Below are 21,475 nucleotides of genomic sequence, written 5' to 3' on the forward strand. Positions count from 1 at the left end.
GTAGTTTAAAAAAAGTATTACAAGAGCAGTGTGGATATTTAGTAGACTTTCAAAGGACTGGAGTGGATCTCAAAACCAATCCAGGTATTGTCATGTTGTTATTTTAATGCCTAACAGTAGTATTCCTAGGAATTTAATCTACACCATGAAGAAAGTCAGAGAATTTAATTCATAAGTTCTCAAAATGAAGGAACTCTGTTCTTTTAAACTTTCTTCCCTTACCCATCTTAAATGAACTGGGTCCTAATCCCATGCATGAGGCAACTAAGTGACTCAGTGAATAGAGAGCTGGATTTGGAGTCAGGAAGACCAGAGTTCAATTTGGTCCCAGACAGTTACCAGCTGTGTGATCCTGGGCAAGTCACTTAACTTTTGCTTGAAAAAGGCAAACTACTTGCTAAGACCCAAAGAAGGTCACAAAGAGTCAGACACAAAATGAACAACAACAATCTAATGCATGCCCAAACCATAGATCTATAAACTCTTAGTAAATATGTTACCGCTGTTTCATAATTAAGACTTCTGTTCCTGAGTTTAAATCTGGGTTAGACACTTACTAGCCATGTGCTTTGGGACAAGTCACTTTACCTGATTTGCTTCAGTTTCTCATCTGTAAAACAAGCTGGAGAAGGAACAACAAACTACTCCTGTGTCTTTGCTAAGAAAACCCCAAATAGCGTGGTGAAGAATCACATATGACCAAAATCTAGACTGAACAAAACAACAAAAGTTGGTCATAGCCTCAGTTGTAGACTAAAAGAAATTTCATTCTGTCTTTATGAGGGAAAAGTTTTGTAATCACTGTACTTTAGCAGACAAGAGGTAAAATGGATCTCAAGTGACCCTAATAAAATGGAAGCTTAATCTAGGAACTCTAGACTAAAAAAGCAATGGCAAAATCCAACCTTACTACATTTTATGGGGAAAAAAGAGTACCTCAGCTTTGCACTCCAACTGAAATCTGTTAGATATCAGCACTAAGAACAGTTTAGATGAGACAGATAGGAACAGTACATGATGCAACTCTAATGTGTGGGTTTAGGAGAGAGCAGCACCCAGGAAAGAACAGGCCCAACTGGAGGTTGGGGTTTATCAAATAATAGATTGCTATAGGCCTTGATTATTGTGTCATGTGTATCTAATCTATTCCACTGATCCCTAAGTCTTATTTCTTAGCCAGTACTAAATGGTTTTGATGATTGCTGCTTTATAATATAGTTTTAGATTTGTATTTTTTGTATTTTTTCATTAATTGCATTGATATTCTTGCCCTTTTGTTATTCCAGATGAGTTTTATTGTTATTTTTTCTAGTTCCATAAAATAATGTTTTGGCAATTTGAATGATATGGCACTGAACAAGTAGAGCAATTTAGGCAGAATTGTCATTTTTATTATATTAGCTCAGTCTAGCCATGAAGAACTGATATTTTTCCAGTTGTTTAAATATGACTTTATTTCTGTGAAAAGCGTTTTATAATTGTATTTATATAGTTCTTGGGTTTGTCTTGGCAAGTAGGATCCCTCCCCCCCAAGTATTTTATTTTGTCGACAGTGATTTGTTTTGTTTTGTTTTGTTTTGCTGAGGTTAAGTGACTTGCCCAGGATCACACAGTTAGGAAGTATTAAATGTCTGAGACCAGATTTGAACTCAGATTTCATGGACTGGTGCTCTATCCACTGCACCACCTGGTTGCCCCATCTATAGTGATTTTAAATGGAATTTCTCTTTCTATCATTTCTTGCTGATAGGCTTTGTCAGTGTAATATAAAAATACTGATGATTTGTGTGGGTTTATTTAACTTTGCTAACTCTGCTAATTGTTTCCAGTAGGTTTTTGGGTGTTTTCTAGGATTCTGTAAGAATATCATCATATCATCTGCAAAGAGTGATAGTTTATTTCCTCATTGCCTATTCTAATTCCTTTAATTTCTTTTTCTTTTCTTATTGTTAAAGCCAATAATTTTAATACAACATTGAATAATAGTGGTGATAATGGGCATCCCTGTTTCACCCCTGGTCTTATTGGGAACGTGTCTAGCTTCTTTCCATTACAAATAATACTTGCTATAGGTTTTAGATAGATACTGCTTATTATTTTAAGGAAAACTTCTCTTATTGCTATGCTCTCTAGTGTTTTTAATAGGAATGAGTGCTATCTTTTGTCAAAAAATTTTTCTGCTTCTATTGTGATTATCATATGATTTCTGTTGGTTTTGTTATTGATATGGTCTATTATAGTAATAATTTTCCTGATATTAAGCTAGCCTTCATTTCTGGTATAAATCCCACTTGGTCATAGTGTATTGTCCTCCTGATAAGTTGCTGTAATCTCTTTGCTAATATTTTATTTAACATTTTTACATCAATATTCATTAGGGAGATTTGTCTGTAATTTTATTTTTCTGTTTTGGCTCTTTCTGATTTAAGTATTAGTACTATATTTGTGTCATAGAAGGAATTTGGCAGTAATCCTTCTTTACATATTTTTCTAAATAGTTTAGTATTGGAATTAATTGTTCTTTAAATATTTGGGAGAATTCACTTGGGAATCCACCTGACCCTGGAGATTTTTTTTAGGGAGTTCATTAATGACTTGTTCAATTTTTTTTTTCCGACAATGGGACTATTTAAATAATTTATTTCCTCTACTGTTAACCTAGCCAATTTATTTTTTGTAAATATTCATACATTTCAGTTAGATTTGCTGTCATACAGCTCCTGTTGCTTTAATTTCTTTTTTTTATTATTATTATTTCTATTATAACTTTTTATTGACAGTACATATGCATGGGTAATTTGTTTATTAGTTTTGTTTGTACAAAAGCTTTTTAATTTGATATAATCAAAATTTTCTATTTTGTGATCAATAATAATCTCTAGTTCTTCTTTGGTCACAAATTCCTTCCTCCTCCACAAGTCTTGAGAGGTAAATATCCTATGTTCCTCTAATTTATTTATGATCTTGTTCTTTATGCCTAAATCATGGACCTTATCTTGGTATATGGTGTTAAGTGGTGGGTCCATGTAATTTCTGCCATACTAATTTCCAGTTTTCCCAGCAGTTTTCATCAATTAATGAATTCTTGTCCCAAAAGGTGGAATCTTTGAGTTTATAAAACACTAGATTGCTATAGTTATTGACTATTTTGTCCTGTGAACCTAACCTATTCCACTGATCAACTAATCTATTTCTTAGCCAATACCAAATAATTTTGGTGACTGCTGCTTTATAATATAGTTTTAAATCAGGTACAACTAGGCTACCTTCATTTGATTTTTTTTCCCATTAACTCCCTTGAAATTCTTCACCTTTTGTTCTTCCATATGAATTTTGTTGTTATTTTTTCTTGATCATTAAAATAGTTTCTTGGGAGTCTGATTGGTATAGCACTAAATAAATATATTAATTTAGAGAATATTGTCATCTTTATTATATTCACTCAGCCTATCCAAGAGCACGTAATATTCTTCCAATTATTTAAATCTGAATTTATTTATGTGGAAAATGTTTTGTAATTTTGCTCATGTAATTCGTGACTTTCCTTTGGTAGATAGATTCCCAAATATTTTGACAGTTATTTTCAATGGAATTTCTCTTTGTATCTTTTGCTGTTGGATTTTGTTGGTGATGTATAAAAAAGCTGAGGATTTATGGGGATTTATTTTGTATCCTGCAACTTTGCTAAAGTTGTGAATTATTTCTTTTTTTTTTTTTCATGTTTTAATCGAGTTTATTATTTCTTGCAGTCACTATTTTTAGTCACTGTGATGTTTCATGTCTCACCTGTGGTCCTAGCTCTCTATACAGAAGCAGCAAATGCATATGTTGTAGTGGAAAACAAAATTACTGTGTGAAAAAGGTAATTTTAAAGTAGATCTTCACCCAAATCTCATTCAGATGTAAAAATTAAAAATATTTGTGAACACATTCGCTCCTAAGTTAATATTGCCATATCCAAATTCTGCTTCCTCTACACTACATTTCATGGGCAAAAATTCCAACCTAATGATGATTTGCACATAAGGAGAAGAGGGAAACAACAATTGTGAATTATTTCTAATAGCTTTTTAGTAGTATCTCTGGGGTTCTTTATACTATCATATCATCTGCAAAGAATGATAACTTGGTTTCCTCATTATCTACTCTAATTCCTTTAATCTTTTTCTTGACTTTTATTGCTGAGACTAGCATTTCTAATACAATATTGAATAATAATGGTGATAGTGGGCAACCTTGTTTCACTCCTGATCTTACTGGGTAAGGTTCCAGCTTATCCCCATTACATATGATTCTTACTGATGGTTTTAAATACATACTCCTGACTATTTTAAGGAAAAGTTCATTTATTCCTATCCTCTCAAGTGTTTTTTTATTAGGAATGGATGTCGGATTTTATCAAATGCTTTTTCTGCATCTATTGAGATAATCATATGGTTTTTGTTTGGTTGGTTACTGATATAGTCGATTGTGCTAATAGTTTTCACCTGAAGCATAGTAGATTCGGCTCCAACCTTTTATCTTTACTCTGTATATATCATCCTGCTTCAAGTATGTTTCCCCTTTTCCTCACAATTTCTATATTCTCTTTTGCTTAGCTTACTCCTTCTCTTTTCACTTCCCCCCCCCCCCCACTTTTCAATGACATGGAAGAAGTTTCACCATAAATTGAATAAGTCTAATATTTTTCTCTTTAAGCCAATTCTGATGAGAGTATGATACACACTATGTTCACCCCCCTCCATTCTTTCTCTCAGATACAATAGGTTTCCTTTGCCTCTTCATGAGATGTAGTACCCCTACTTTACCCTTTTTCTGGTACAATTTCCTTTCTACCTCTAGTTTTCAGAACAAATTATACATGTGTTCTTTACATATCTTTGTAACAGAAATATAGTTCTCAAGATTTCTTTTTATCTTTTTAAGTTACTCTTGAGTTCTATATTTGGAGATCAAACTTTTTGTTAAGTTCTGGTTTCTTCATCAGAAATAGATGAAATTCACTTATTTTGTTGAATGTCCATCTTCTTCCCTGGAAATAGATGCTCATTTTGGTTGTGTAAGTTATTTTTGGCTGCATACCAAGTTCCTTAGCCTTTCGGAATATCATATTCCAGGCCCTTTGATCCTTTAATGTGGACGCTGCTAGATCCTGAGTAATCCTTATTGTGGCTCCTCTATATTTGAATTGATTTTTTTTCTAGCAGCTTGCAGTATTTTTTCCTTCACCTGATAGTTCTGGCATTTAGCCACTATATTTCTTGGAGTTTTGATTTTAGGGTCCCTTTTAGTAGGTGATTGATGAATTCTTTCAATGTCTCTTTTATCCTCTGTTTCTACAACTTCTGGGCAGTTCTCTTTGATAATTTCCTGGAAAATAGTGCTCAGGCTTTTTTTTTTTTTTCCCCATCATTTTTTCAGGGAGTCCAATAATTCTCAGATTGTCTCTCCTAAATCTATTTTCCAGATCTGTTGTTTTCCCAAGAAGGTATTTGACATTTTTTTCCCATTATTTCTTTCTTTCTTTCTTTCTTTCTTTTCTTTTTTTTTTTTTTTTGGTTTTGCTTCTTGGTTTTGATTCTTGGTGTCTCCTCAAGTCATTCAATTCCATTTGTTCAATTCTGATTTTCAGTGAATTATTTTCTTCATTCACTTTTTAAATATCTTTTTCTAGTTGTCCAATTGAGTGTTTAAGTGAGTTGTTTTGTTCTATGGATTTTTTTTCCATTTTGTCAGTTTTATTTTTTAGAGAGCTATTTTCTTTTTCCAATTCACTAATTCTATTTTTCAAGGATTTGATTTCTTTAGCCACTCCATTTTTAAATGAGTGGGATGACTTTTCCAGATTCTCTTGCCAAGCTTCCCTTTCCTTTTCCCATTTTTGTTCTAGCTCTCTTGTAAGAGCCTTTTTAATTTCTTCTGTGAGAGAAGTGTTGAGGACCAGATCATATTCCCTTTTTGGATTCATCTGGTGACAGTCTTTTTTTAGTCACCTCAGGGTTTAAAATCTGCTTTCTATCCATATAGAAGCTATCAATAGTTAAAGTCCGTTTTAGTTTTTTGCTCATTTTGTCAAAGAAGAATCAAAGAAAACAAAATAGCAAAAAAACAAATGCAGTCTGCTATTTTTTAGGGTGAGGGAGAGTGCTGGATGGTATTACTGAGCTTCCTCTACAGACTGCAAGGGGCAGCAGTGAGGCACTAGCAGGATATTAATGACTGTGCTGTGTCTGCACTCTGAGACTCTAAGACTCTGAGAGCGTGCTGAGATACTCAGGGTGAGTATGGCCAGGTCCTGAGAGACCCTAGCTTTCCAGGATCATAGTCTTTATCTCCTGTGTTTATAGATTCTTTGCTGGTCTACTGGCTTGCTGCCAGGGCAAAGTAGCCAACAGTGTGTTAAAGATCTCCCTTCAGAAATGGCTGAGATCACACCCCACTCCCCTCAGTCAGCTCCATACTCTGTCTGCTGTGCTGCAGCTCCCTTCGGTCTGCACCCCACCCACAAGCAAAAACAGACCTTTTCTGGTGAATTTCAAGCATGTCTTCTGTTGGTAATTATTTGTGTGGTTTTTTTTCAGTCAAGCACTAATTCTGAGATCTTGTCATGAAATAACTTCTGAGAGCGAAGACGAAGATTAAGCAGATGTGTATGTCCTCTCCGCCATCTTGGGTGGAAGTCCCCCTTAATTTCTTTTTAATTTGCAATAAGTTCACTGTTTCATTTTTTATATTGGTGATTTGTTTTTTTTTCTTTCCTTTTTATCTATTTTGTTTGTTTTTTCATAAAACCAACTCAGTATTATTTATACAGTAGTTTTCTTAGTTTCTCTTTTACTAATCTCTCCCTTGAGCTTTAGAATTTCTAATTTCATATTTAATTGGGAGTTTTAAATTTGTTCTTTTTCTAGCTTTTTAAGTTGCAGGCCTAATTCATTGATCTCCTCTTTATTTTATTCATGTAGATATTTAGAGATATAAAATTTCCCCTAAGAACTGCTTTGGCTGTATCCCATAGGTTTTGGTATGTTGTCTTATTATTGTCATTCTCTTGAATGAAATTATGGATTGTCTCTGTGATTTGTTGTTGTTTGATCTACTCATTCTTTAGAATTATATTATTTAATTTCCAATTGGTTTTTTCTTCTATCTTTCCCTGGCCCTTTATTGAATATAATTTTTATTGCATTATGGTCTGAAAAGGAAACATTTACTATTCCTGCTTTTCTGCATTTTATCTGGTTCTGCATTGATGAGGTTTTTATGCCATAATATGTGGTCAATTTTTGTGTAGGTATCATGTACTGCTAAGAAAAAGGTGTATTCCTTTCTGTCCCTATTCAGTTTTCTCCAGAGCTCTATCCTATCTAGGTTTTCTAAGATTCTAATAACATACCTAGTTTCTTTCTTGTTTATTTTATGGTTAATTTATCTGATTCTGAGAGTGGAAGGTTTTTGCTGTCTATTTTTTCCTGTAACTGGCTTAAAATCTTCTTTAGGAATTTGCCTGGTCTACCACTTGGTGCATACACATTTAGTATCATTACTACTTTATTAACAAGCACATACCTTCCTTATCTCTTTTAATATCTATTTTTACTTTTGCTTTATCTGAGATTAGATTTGCTACCCTTGCTTTTTTTTCTTTTACTTCAACTGAAGCATAGTAAATTCTGTCCCAGCCCTTTACTTTTACTCTGTATGTGTCTCTTTATGTCAAATACATATTTGTACATAATGTAGGATTCTGTTTTAAAATCTACTCTGCTATTTGCTTCCATTTTATGGGAGAGGTCATCCCATTCACATTCACAGTTTTGACTGCCAGTTCTGTATTTCCCTCCACCCTATTTTCTCCCCTATATATACTTTGATTATCTCTTTCCATTCTGTCCTCAGACATATTTTTTTTCATCCATCCCACTACTACCTTATCTCCTATCACCTCTTTCTCTTCTCTTACTAGTGGTTTTTTTTTTTTTACCCACTCCATCCAATATCTTATCTCCTATCACCCTGCCCCTTTCTCTTACCTTTTTCCCTTCCTTTTTATTCTATCCCTCCCTTTTTCTTTTCATTTTTCTTTTCCTACTTCTTCATAGGGTTAGAAAAATTTCTATATCCAACTGAATGATTAAGTTATTCTCTCTTACAGCCAAAACTGATGAGCTCAAGCTTCAGACAATGCTCATCCCTGCCTCCCTTCTTTCCCTCTATTACCCCTCTTCATATGAAGTAATTGTCTCATTATGCTTCCCCTTTTCTCTTTTTCCAGTATAGACCTTTTCCCACTTATCAATGCCTTTTTCTTTGATCTCATCACATCAGAAACTTTCACAATTATACCCTTTGTCTATGTGATGCCCTTCTTTGTCTGCCCCAGTGACAGATACAGTTCTCAAGAATTACACAGATCATTTTCCCAGCTAGAAATGTAAACAGTTTAACCTTTAATAAATATTTTGCCCCTGTTCATCTTTCTCTGCTTCTCTTGAATCCTGTGTAGACTAAATTTTCTATTTAGTTCTGATTTTTTTTCAATAGAAGTGATTGAAAGTATTTTACTCCATTGAAACTCCATCGCCTCCTCTGAAAGATGACATTGAGTTTTGCTGAGTAGTTAATTTTCAATATGGTATTCCATCCCTTCTGAATCTTTATTGTAGATTCTGGGTAATCCCGACTATTGCACCTTGATATTTGAATTGTTTTTGTCTGGCAGCTTGCAGTATTTTTTCCTTGAGGTTGTAGTTTTGGAGTTTTGCAACAATGTTCCTTGGGCTATTTCTTGTACAATTTCTTTTCAAAGGTGATCAATGGATTCTTTCAGTGAGAATTTCTCCCTCTGTTTCTAGAATGTCGGGGCAATTTTCCTTAATGATCTCTTATAGAATACTCTACAGGTCCTTCTTTTGTTCATGGCCTTCAGGAAAGCCAATAATTTTAAATTTTTATCTATTTTCCAGCTCAGCTATTTTGCCAATGAGGTATTTCACATTTTCTTCCATTTTTTTCATTCTTTTTATTTTGATTGAATGATTCCTGCTGTCTCACAGAGTCATTAGCTTCCATTTGTCCCATTCTAGTTTTTACTGTGTGGTTTTCTTCAGTTAGCTTTTGTATCTCTTTTTCCATTTGGTTAATTCTAGTTTTTATGGAGTTGTTTTCTTGAGATATTTTTTCCCTTCCTTTTCCAAACTGCTGACTCTCTTATGCATTCCTCTGATTTCCTTTCTCATTTTTTTGTACCTCTCTTATTTGCCTTTTAAAGTCTTTTATGAGCACTTCCAAGAAGCTTCTTTGGGCTTGAGACCAATTCATTTCTGTGGACATTTTGGCTTTGTCTCAGTATATGTTTTGGTCTGCCCTATCACCATAATAGCTTTCTATGGTCAAGGTACTTTTCTGTTTCTTGCTCATTTTTTCCCTTTTCTTTTGGCATTTCCTCTTTTTTTACTTTTATGGTTCTGCTCCTGGGATAAAGGAGCTGCTGTCCCAAGCTTTCTATGAAGCTCTGAGCCTTGGCTTTGAGCACAGGGGCCCCTTGTGTTTGTAGGGGGCAGCTTTGTCTGCTCTTTTCAGGAAACAGTTTGGTTTCCCGGAGTTTGACTTCTGAGCTGGGACTGAAAGCTGTTCCAGTGATTTGCTCCTCTACTGAGCCAGAATTGAGGGTCTTAACTGTTGATTTGCTGTGATAACCCTCTCATGGGTTTTCCCACAATCTAATTAAGCTGGGCTGAATTCACCTCAATGAGATGGACTTTGCTTGAAGACCTTCCAATCTAGCTTGAGCTTGAGAGTGGTTTCATTCCATCAGACTCTGTGCAGAGGGTTGGTTTCATGTGGTTTTTGAGGGAAACTGGGAGAGCTCAAGTAGCTTCCTAGCTTTACTCTTCCATTTGGGTTCCATCCCTGGAATGATACCCATATTTATCTTGTGGGAATGTATATTCTTTCTAGTAAAATCCAACAATCAAGCTCATCTTTTATCGGGTTTAAATATTTATCTGTAATGATGATGACAATGGACATTTTTTCTAGCACTTTAGAATTTGCAAAATTTCATTTTGTAAGCATGTGAAAATTGGTACTGCAAGTACTTTCAGTCTGATTTTGGGACAAGAAAGCTGAGGCTATGAAATAAGGAGGTAAGGTCTCAATCTAATTAATTTCTATTGCTTTGGTAGAAAGATGAACTTAATGGTTTGTGTAATGTGCACACTAGTATAGGACCAAGAGAAAGTCACTTAACCTCTTCTAATTTAATTTTCTTCATTTATTGAATGAGTGTACTTTTTTATTTTTTATAGGGTTATTGTGGGAGGGAAATAATTTCTAGGCTATAATGGGTTATATAAATAAAATTATTATTAATATTAATAATTAAATGATTTTCAGAAATATTCACCTTTGATTATAGGAGAAGTATGAGGACAAAAGATACTTTGATAAAGTTTTATATGAATGAAAGAATTTTAACCCTGAAAGGGACCATAGAGGTTATCTACTCCAGGGATTTCTAACCTTTTTGAGGATGAGGACACCTTTTGTGTATAAAAAACTGATAAGTTTTACAAGCATCTTCATCATAATATCTGTAATATTACTATTTGTTAATCAAGGAAATTAACAGAGAATATGATGTAGTATAGTGCATGGAGAGTTGCCCTTGGAATAGAAAGGCCTACGCTCTGATACAGACTGGCTGTGGGACTCTCAGTAATCCCTGAATCTTTCCATAGTCCAGACAGCTGGACTAAGATTTTAACTGCAGAGAAAGTGCCAACCTTCTTTGGCAAACTCCCTCACTTGAAGTTTCCTATACCAATAAGATCATAGATCATGGGCAATTGAGAAAATATATGGTGACAAAAAGGTACTATGAATTCAGTAATGCCTCAGAATTAATTTATATTTCATGTAATTCTACATGACATCTACATATATTTGAAACAGTTACATATACTTTTGAGATGTAATTATTACATTTATGGAAGCTATGTTTGATTATTTTTAGATTAGCATATGGATTCATGATCCCCTTGTTTTTATGAGGAGAAATGAATCCATATGATAGTCCAATCTCCAGAGGCCCATTGCTAACAGAGCCATCGATCTATTCTTTTCTCTTCATTATTTTTTATTATTGCTTGCAACTATCCAAACCTATCATGTACTACTCTTCTCCACAATCTCATTTTGGGACAACTCTTGTCTTTAGCATATCTCCCAACATCAAACCCTGTTCTTTGTCCATATTATGACCTTTTTAAATCTCTCTCTCAGATCATACCTCCATGCCCTGGGACTTGAAGGAAGTCAAGAATGTCAGGAGAAAGAGAAGAAGACAAAAGGTTTGCAAAGTGCTTTACAAGTATCCCATTTTAACCTCATAACTATCCTAGAAGTAGGTGCTATGATTATTCTCATTTTGCAGATGAAGAAATTAAAGTAAACAGAGGGTAAGTGACTTGCCTAGGATCATATAGCTAATAAATGTCTGAGACCTAATCAGAACACAGCTCTTCCTGAAGCTAGGCCTAGAAGTCTATCCACAGGATAACCTAGCCACTGCTAAGTTCTGACAGTGGGCATTTTTGTTGTCTGTCCCTCATGCCTGGAAGATTTTTCCTTCATCTCTGCCTTCTGGTTTCCTTCAAATTCCACTTAAAACTCCAACTCTTAAAAGAACCTTTTTTCTGATCCCTCTTAATTCTGGTATCATTTTTATCCAATTTGCTTGGAAATAGGTTTTCTAAACATGTTTTTCTCCCTTTTAATTATGAGCTCCTCAAGGGCAGAAACTGACTTTTAACATTTTTTTGTATGCCTAACTGTTAGTACAGTACCTAGAACAAAGTAGGAGTTTAATGTTTAGTGACTAACTATTCTAAAGGCCTTCTTCTAGATCTCTTGACATTGTATGGACACCAATGAAGTATATGAGTTGGCCTATCTTCTTTTCTAGTGAGATTTTTTTTTGATGACATCCTTGTGCATCTTCTGTATAATTCTTCAGTTTACCCATGTTTAACATTTAATTCACCATTGCTAGGACTTCCGGCCAAGATGGTGGAGAAAAGGCACATAGCTGTGTAGCTCCACGTTTTCTCTCACTATCCATTTCATTACAAGCCTCTGAATTAATGCTTGACTGAAAAAAAAAAAAAAAACCACAAATAGTTACCAAGAGAAGCCATCCTTGAGATTCGCCAAGAAAGGTCTGTTTTTACTGGAGGGCTGGGACAGTTTTAGATCGGGCGCAGGCGGCGGGCAACGGCAATGAGAGCACGGGAGCAGACTGGAGAAGAGGTGGGGAGTGATTGCAGCCGTCTCTGCGGGGAGAGCTTCACTACAGGACTGGATACTTTGCCCAGGCAGCAAGTCAGTACTCCAGCAGAGAAGCTAAAAACACCGGGGATGAAGAATACAACCCCAAACAGCTGGAGTCTCTCAGGACCAGGCCACCCCTCCCCCACAGTGACTCAGCACGCTCTGGGAACTCAGAGCACAGGCGCAGCACAGTCAGGCTAGTGCCTCATTGCTGTCCCCCGCAGTCTGTAGAGGAAGCTCGGTAACACCACCCAGCCCCTCCCCGAAAGAAAGACTCCAGTTTTTTCTTTTGTTTCTTTGCTAGTTTGTCTTTGATTCTTTGACATAATGAGCAAAAATTGAAGAGGACTTTAACCCTTGACAGCTTCTATACAGATAGAGAGCAGACTCTAAATCCTGAGGAGACTAAAAACAGACAGTCTCCAGGTGAATCCTCAAAGGAGGAGATCATCTGTTCCTCAGCACAGATGAATCTCATGGAGGAAATTAAAAAGGCTCTCACAAGGGAGCTAGAAGAAAAATGGGAAAAGGAGAGGGAGGCTTGGCAAGAGAGACGGGAGAAGTCATCCCACTCAGTTAAAGAGAGACTGGATAAAGAAATAAAATCCTTGAAAAATAGGATTGGTGAACTGGAAACAGAAAACAGCTCTCTAAAAAACAAAATTGGTGAAATGGAAAAAAATTCCACAGAAGAAAAGAACTCAATTGGACAATTAGAAATAGATTTTTAAAAAGTGAGTGAAGAAAATACTTCACTGAAAATCAGAATTGAATAATTGGAATTGAATGACTCGAGGAGACAAGAAGAATCAGTCAAGCAAATCCAAAAAAATCAAACAATGGAAAAGAATGTGAAATACCTTCTGGGGAAGACAACAGACCTGGAAAACAGATCCAGGAGAGACAATCTGAGAATCATTGGACTTCCAGAAAAGCATGATGAAAAAAAGAGCCTGGACACTATTTTCCAGGAAATTATCAAAGAGAACTGCCCAGAAGTCATAGGAACAGAGGAAAAAATAAACATTGAAAGGATTCATCAATCACCCACTGAAAGGGATCCTAAAATCAAAACACCAAGGAATATAGTGGCCAAATGCCAGAACCCTCAGATGAAGGAAAAAATATTGCAAGCGGCTAGAAAAACCCAATTCAAGTATCAAGGAGCCACAATAAGGATCACCCAGGATCTGGCAGCATCCACATTAAAAGATCGAAGGGCCTGAAATATGGTATTCTGAAAGGCTAAGGAACTTGGTATGCAACCAAAAATAACTTACCCAGCTAGAATGAGCATCTTTTTCCAGGGAAGAAGATGGACATTCAACGAAGTAAGCGAATTTCATCTATTTCTGATGAAAAAGCCAGAACTTAACAAAAAGTTTGATCTACAAATATAGAATACAAGAGAAATCTAAAAAGGTAAAGATTAATCTTGGGAACTATATTTTGACTATATAGATGTATAAAGAATACATGTATACCTTGTTCTAGAAACTGATGTGGAAAGGATATTGTACCAGAAAAAGGGTAAAGTGTGGGTAGTACATCTCATGAAGAGACATAGGAACCCTATTATATCTGAGAGAAAGAAGGGAGGGGGATGAATATAGTGGGTATCTTACTGCCTTCAGAATTGGCTTTAAGAGAAAAATTTTAGACATATTCAATCTATGGTGAAACTTCTCCCACCTCATTGAAAAGTGAGAAGGGAAAAGTGAAAAGGGAAGGAATAAGCTAAGCGGAAGGGAATATGGAAACTGGGAGGGAAAGGAGTAAGATAGGGGGAGGAACTCTAAGGCGGGGGGAGGGATACTAAAAAGGGAGAGCTGTGAGAAGCAAGTGGTGCTCACAAGCTTAATACTGGGAAGGGGGGAAAGGGGAAAGAAGGGAGAAAAGCATAAACCGGGGTTAACAAGATGGCAAGTAATACAGAATTGGTCATTCTAACCATAAATGTCAACGGGATAAACTCCCCCATAAAGAGGAAGTGGTTAGCAGAATGGATTAAAAGCCAGAATCCTACAATATGTTGTTTACAGGAAACACACCTGAAGTGGGGAGATACATACAGGTTAAAGGTACAAGGGTGGAGCAAAATCTACTATGCTTCAGGTGAAGTCAAAAAAGCAGGGGTAGCCATCCTGATCTCAGATCAAGCTAAAGCAAAAATTGATTTGATTAAAAGAGATAAGGAAGGGCACTATATCTTGCTAAAGGGTAGCATGGATAATGAAGCACTATCTATATTAAACATATATGCACCAAGTGGTGTAGCATCTAAATTCTTAAAAGAGAAATTAAGAGAGCTGCAAGAAGAAATAGACAGTAAAATTATAATAGTGGGAAATCTTAACCTTGCACTCTCAGAATTAGATAAATCAAACCACAAAATAAATAAGAAAGAAGTCAAAGAGGTAAATAGAATACTAGAAAAGTTAGATATGATAGATCTCTGGAGAAAATGTAATGGAGACAGAAAGGAATACACTTTCTTTTCAGCAGTTCATGGAATCTATACAAAAATTGACCATATATTAGGACATAAAAACCTCAAACTCAAATGCAGTAAGGCAGAAATAGTAAATGCATCCTTTTCAGACCACAATGCAATGAAAATTACATTCAACAAAAAACCAGGGGGAAGTAGACCAAAAAATAATTGGAAACTAAATAATCTCATACTAAAGAATGATTGGGTGAAACAGCAAATTATAGAAATAATTAATAACTTCACCCAAGAAAACGATAATAATGAGACATCATACCAAAATATATGGGATGCAGCCAAAGCGGTAATAAGGGGAAATTTCATATCTCTAGAGGCCTATTTGTATAAAATAGAGAAAGAGAAGGTCAATGAATTGGGTTTGCAACTAAAAATGCTAGAAAAGGAACAAATTAAAAACCCCCAGTCAAACACTAAACTTGAAATTCTAAAAATAAAAGGAGATATCAATAAAATTGAAAGTAAAAAAACTATTGAACTAATTAATAAAACTAAGAGTTGGTTCTATGAAAAAACCAACAAAATAGACAAACCCTCAGTAAATCTGATTAAAAAAAGGAAAGAGGAAAATCAAATTGTTAGTCTTAAAAATGAAAAGGGAGAACTCGCCACTAACGAAGAGGAAATTAGAGCAATAATTAGGAGTTACTTTGGCCAACTTTATGCCAATAAATCCAACAACTTAAATGAAATAGAAAAATACCTCCAAAAATATAGCTTGCCCAAACTAACAGAGGAAGAAGTAAATATCTTAAACAGTCCCATCTCAGAAAAAGAAATAGAACAAACTATCAATCAACTCCCTAAGAAAAAATCCCCAGGACCAGATGGATTTACATGTGAATTCTACCAAACATTTAAAGAACAATTAACTCCAATGCTAAATAAACTATTTGAAAAAATAGGGATTGAAGGAGTCCTACCAAACTCCTTTTATGACACAGACATGGTACTGATACCTAAACCAGGTTGGCTGAAAACAGAGAAAGAAAATTATAGACCAATCTCCCTAATGAATATTGATGCTAAAATCTTAAATAAAATATTAGCAAAAAGATTACAGAAAATCGTCACCAGGATAATACACTATGACCAAGTAGGATTTATACCAGGAATGCAGGGCTGGTTCAATATTAGGAAAACTATTAGCATAATTGACTATATCAATAACCAAACAAACAAAAACCATATGATCATCTCAATAGATGCAGAAAAGGCATTTGATAAAATCCAACATCCATTCCTAATAAAAAACATTTGAGAGCATAGGAATAAATGGACTTTTCCTTAAAATAGTCAGGAGCATATATTTAAAACCATCAGTAAGCATCATATGCAATGGGGAAAAACTGGAACCTTTCCCAGTAAGATCTGGAGTGAATCAAGATTGCCCACTATCACCATTATTATTTAATATCGTATTAGAAACACTAGCCTCGGCAATAAGAGTCGAGAAAGATATTAAAAGAATTAGAGTAGGCAATGAGGAAACCAAACTATCACTCTTTGCAGATGATATGATGGTATACCTAGAGAACCCCAGAGATTCTACTAAAAAGCTATTAGAAATAATTCATAATTTTAGCAATGTAGCTGTTTACAAAATAAATCCCCATAAATCCTCAGCATTTTTATACATCACCAACAAAACCCAATAGCAAGAGATACAAAGAGAAATTCCATTCAGAATAACTGTTGATACCATAAAATATTTGTGAATCTATCTACCAAAGGTAAGTCAGGAATTATATGAGCAAAATTATAAAAAAGTCTCCACACAAATAAAGTCAGACTTCAATAATTGGAAAAATATTAAGTGCTCTTGGATCGGCCGAGCAAATATAATAAAGATGACAGTACTCCCTAAACTAATCTATTTATTTAGTGCTATACCAATCAGACTTCCAAGAAAATATTTTAATGATCTAGAAAAAATAACAACAAAATTCATATGGAACAATAAAAAGTCGAGAATCTCAAGGAAATTAATGAAAAAAAAAAATCAAATGAAGGTGGCCTAGCTGTACCTGATCTAAAATTATATTATAAAGCAGCAGTCACCAAAACCATTTGGTATTGGCTAAGAAATAGATTAGTGGATCAGTGGAAAAGGTTTGGTTCACAAGACAGAATAGTCAACTATAGCAATCTAGTGTTTGACAAACCCAAAGCCCCTAACTTCTGGGATAAGAATTCATTATTTGATAAAAACTGCTGGGATAATTGGAAATTACTATGGCAGAAATTAGGCATGGACCCACACTTAACACCATATACCAAGATAAGATCAAAATGGGTCCATGACCTAGGCATAAAAAACGAGATTATAAATAAATTAGAGGAACATAGGATAGTTTATCTCTCAGACTTGTGGAGGAAAAAGAAATTTGTGACCAAAGATGAGCTAGAGACCATTACTGATCACAAAATAGAAAATTTTTATTACATCAAATTAAAAAGCCCTTATACAAATAAAACTAATGCAAACAAGATTAGAAGGGAAGCAACAAACTGGGAAAACATCTTCACAGTTAAAAGGTTCTGATAAAGGCCTCATTTCCAAAATAATTAGAGAACTGACTCAAATTTATAAGAAATCAAGCCATTCTCCAATTGATAAATGGTCAAAGGATATGAACAGACAATTTTCAGATGATGAAATTGAAACTGTTACCACTCATATGAAAGAGTTTTCCAAATCACTATTGATCAGAGAAATGCAAATTAAGACAACTCTGAGATACCACTACACACCTGTCAGATTGGCTAAGATGACAGGAAAAAATAATAATGAATGTTGGAGGGGATGCAGGAAAACTGGGACACTGATGCGTTGTTGGTGGAGTTGTGAATGAATCCAACCATTCTGGAGAGCAATCTGGAATTATGCCCCAAAAGTTATCAAATTGTGCATACCCTTTGATCCAGCAGTGTTTCTATTGGGCTTATATCCCAAAGAAATACTAAAGAAGGGAAAGGGACCTGTATGTGCCAAAATGTTTGTGGCAGCCCTGTCTGTAGTGGCTAGAAACTGGAAATTGAATGGATGCCCATCAATTGGAGAATGGCTGGGTAAATTGTGGTATCTGAATGTTATGGAATATTATTGTTCTGTAAGAAATGACTAGCAGGATGAATACAGAGAGGCTTGGCGAGACTTACATGAACTAATGCTAAGTGAAATGAGCAGAACCAGGAGATCATTATACACTTCGACAACGATATTGTATGAGGACATATTCTGATGGAAGTGGATTTCTTTGACAAAGAGACCTGAGTTTCAATTGATAAATGACGGACAGAAGCAGCTACACCTAAAGAAAGAACACTGGGAAACGAATGCGAACTATCTGCAGTCTTGTTTTTCTTCCCGGGTTATTTTTGCCTTCTGAACCCAATTCTCCCTGTGCAACAAGAGAACTGTTCAGTTTTGCAAACATATATTGTATCTAGGATACACTGCAACATATCTAACATATATAAAACTGCTTGCCATCTAGGGGAGGGGGTAGAGGGAGGGAGGGGAAAAATCCGAACAGAAACGAGTGCAAGGGATAATGTTGTAAAAAAATTACCCTGGCATGGATTCTGTCAATATAAAGTAATTATTAAATAAAATTAAAAAAAAAAAAGAAAAGAAATTCACCATTGCTAGAAGAATATTGTTTTTAAAGATAGAGAGAGAATGTAAAGCCACTAAATTTCCTGTCAAATTTCCCAAAGGTACTTTAGCCCACTTCTTCTCTTCTATTCTGGGCTGAGTTTGTTATCCATCTTGTGTCTGTATCAGTTGTATGAAGTTATGGACTATGTGATATGTACGATTTGTTCATCTGACTATATAGCAGAGACTGCAAATCAGCATTCATCAATTTCTTGTTGTTTTCTTTTGTTGTTGTGGATATTTAGGTTAATTCTTTTGAGTAATTTTTTTAAAGCAGACTAGCGGTTTCATTGTTATGGGGAACTCTCTGTACCAAAGCAATCCATGACTTTTCTTTACAACCTATAGTCTTAGAAAGTTAAATTACTTCCCCAGGTTTATTACAGTTAATATATGTCAGAAGTAGAATTTAACTCTTGAGGTCAACTCTAACAACTAACTCATAGATTCATAGATATTCTTCTTTCCTTCCTCCACCCTCTCCAGATGATCATGGATTGATATCATCTGGTTCATGAAGTTTTAAAAAATATTTTGGTAACTGACCTATAGTATAATTGGTTTCCTTTGAAATTCTATTTTAAAACCATTATTTTTAGAAGGGGCCAGTAGTCTTCACAAGATTGCCAAAGGGGTTCATGACTTTAAAAAGATTGAATTCCTGACTAGACCATTCTTCAGTGAGCGACCATTTCTGGTTAAAAGCATATTGTCAACATTTTTTTTTTCTTCTTGTTTTTGTTCTTTTTTTTTTTTTAAAACAGAGCTCCATGTAGTTCTTTAATGATTCTCCTTGCTAGGCTAACATTCTTACAAAAGACTCCTAATGAAATAGACACTAGATTACTATAAAGGAGGAATTTATTATTATTTTACATTGATAAGTACTTGATACTTAAGGTTGACAAAGAGCTTTTCTTACAACCTTGTAGCTAATGCCATTATTAGTTAATTATTTATTATTATTTGTGTCCTCATTAGGCCACAGATATACTTTTAGGGTCAATAGAGAAACATCTTTCTTTTGAAGAAACATTTTTTCTTTGTAAGGATTTGAAGACACATTTCTGCTTTACAGAGAATGGCCACACCCAAGTCAGGTGATTTTTAGTAGTCCTAGAATTGTATCTCAGCCCTGGATGTTTGCTGTGTTTTGTTTAGTTAGTTCAGAAATCCATGACTCAATTAACAATGAAGAAAAGTACAATAATCCGTCCCAACATGCAAAACAATTCTAGAAAGGAAAAACTTGAATAAACCAAAATGACTCATATGTATGGGAAATTCAGAGGTTTCCCACCACCTTTCATTCTTTTAGAAATCTTCAGAAATCTATCACCCTATTTTTAAGGAAAAAGTGTCAGCTGTCTTGTTTGAGATTTGAATCTGTCCTTTCATTAGTTTTATTTAGTAATCTTTTCCTTAGGAATGTCTCAATTGAGACTGACTTACTGACACCTAGCAAAACAGTGCCTGTGGAAAAGAAGTCCAGTTATTCTCAAGAAACTTAGAAGAAAACAAAAATGCCACAGAAGACCTCTAAAACAACAACAAATTAAGAAAATCAGCCACAAAACAAAAACAGTTTGAGTGGCCTGAGGTTAAAAAAATCCCCCCATTTTACTTTAATCATCTTTGAGAAATAAATTTCTCTAGAAAAATCTACTTTCTCTTTAAACCATTTTAATTTCTTAATCTGTTAAAGAGTGGCTGAGTCTGGGAACTGTGAAGTGATGAGAACATTTTTTTGGGGGGTGGGGGGGGGAGAATGAACAAAAAGTCCTTTTCTGAAAAGTATGAGCTGAGAGCTGAGAACTCTGACTTTAATCTAAAACTATTGTTTATTTAGCGGGCATTTAAACTTAAGAATCTGCAGTTCCATGGAATGGAAAAGCCAGAAGGGCACTTACCTCCTCCCTATTTCAAGCCATCTATAATGTCTTCTATAGAAATACCACTTTTATAAAAGCAGACCCTAACCCATTTTATTATTCTGTGGGAAATAGCTAAGCTATTTTTTTTTCAAATATCCTCCATGAACTATCCACGTACCATTCCAGAATCTTCATATAGGTATTTCAACATTATATAACCCCCATTCAATGTATGGACTCTCCATGCTTTCATTCCCATGTTCACTACATGCATAATTCATTTCTTTTTCTGGTCATGCATGCAATTTTCTACTACTTTCTGCATCTAAGTTGTGTTAATAATATGCTATACCCTAATTACACCCACTATTGTTCTTTCCATTATCTTTTCATTAACTCATTCTTGCACTCTCATCAGGTGTATGAACATTGGCAAATCTTTTTCATTTTCTATTTCTTCATCTGTAAAATAGAGATAATAATAGCATCTATTTCCCACAATTGTAAGGATCAAAATATATGACACGTGGAAAGTGCTTCATAAACTTTAAAGTGCTAGTTAGTGTAATGATGACTCTGGATTTCTGGAAGATTTGTGGTCCTGATGAGGTCTGAAACAGTGCAGAGAGTTGTGGGAACTCCTTCTGGTCAGCGCAGGTCCTACATAAAAGAATATATGAACCCGAAAAGTTAGACTGGCAAAAAGTTTATTGGCACTGAGAAGTCAGGTTTTGCTAGGGGGCTAACTTCCTCAATGGCAAGGTCCCCACAGAAAAGTAAAGGTCTAGCAGAGGAGTCCTGGCAGAAAGATAAAGAAAGTTTAATGCTGAGAAAAGGGTGTCTTCTCAGTGGGCAAGGGGTCTTTGCAAGCAGCTATGCCAAGGGGAGGTCTCTTGGCCTGGCATGTTCCTGCTTTGGGCCTCTGTAAAGGAATGAGTCCCAAAGTTGGTCTTTTAAAAGAGATTTGAGACTGAAGTTTCAATTGAAAGAGATTACTGCCCCCAGATGTAGATTTCCAGTTGAATGAGAACATTTACTGGGAGTAGTCTTGAGGAGCCAATTTTCAACTCAATAGAGGTCAATAGAAATCTAGAT

The 21,475-nt window shown here is 35.1% G+C and overlaps 1 long non-coding RNA gene across 1 annotated transcript in view; it reads left to right on the plus strand.

Annotated features, from left to right (window-relative positions):
* The window catches only part of LOC127538811 (uncharacterized), a 69,363-nt gene that overhangs the window by 33,093 nt on the left and 14,795 nt on the right, over positions 1 to 21,475 (plus strand). The window contains exon 3 of the long non-coding RNA XR_007947762.1: positions 11,287 to 11,354. This is a non-coding gene — a long non-coding RNA (uncharacterized LOC127538811). The remainder of the gene's footprint in view (positions 1 to 11,286; positions 11,355 to 21,475) is intronic.

This window comes from Antechinus flavipes, chromosome 1 (genome assembly GCF_016432865.1).
Source record: "Antechinus flavipes isolate AdamAnt ecotype Samford, QLD, Australia chromosome 1, AdamAnt_v2, whole genome shotgun sequence".
NCBI classification, from domain to species: domain Eukaryota; kingdom Metazoa; phylum Chordata; class Mammalia; order Dasyuromorphia; family Dasyuridae; genus Antechinus; species Antechinus flavipes.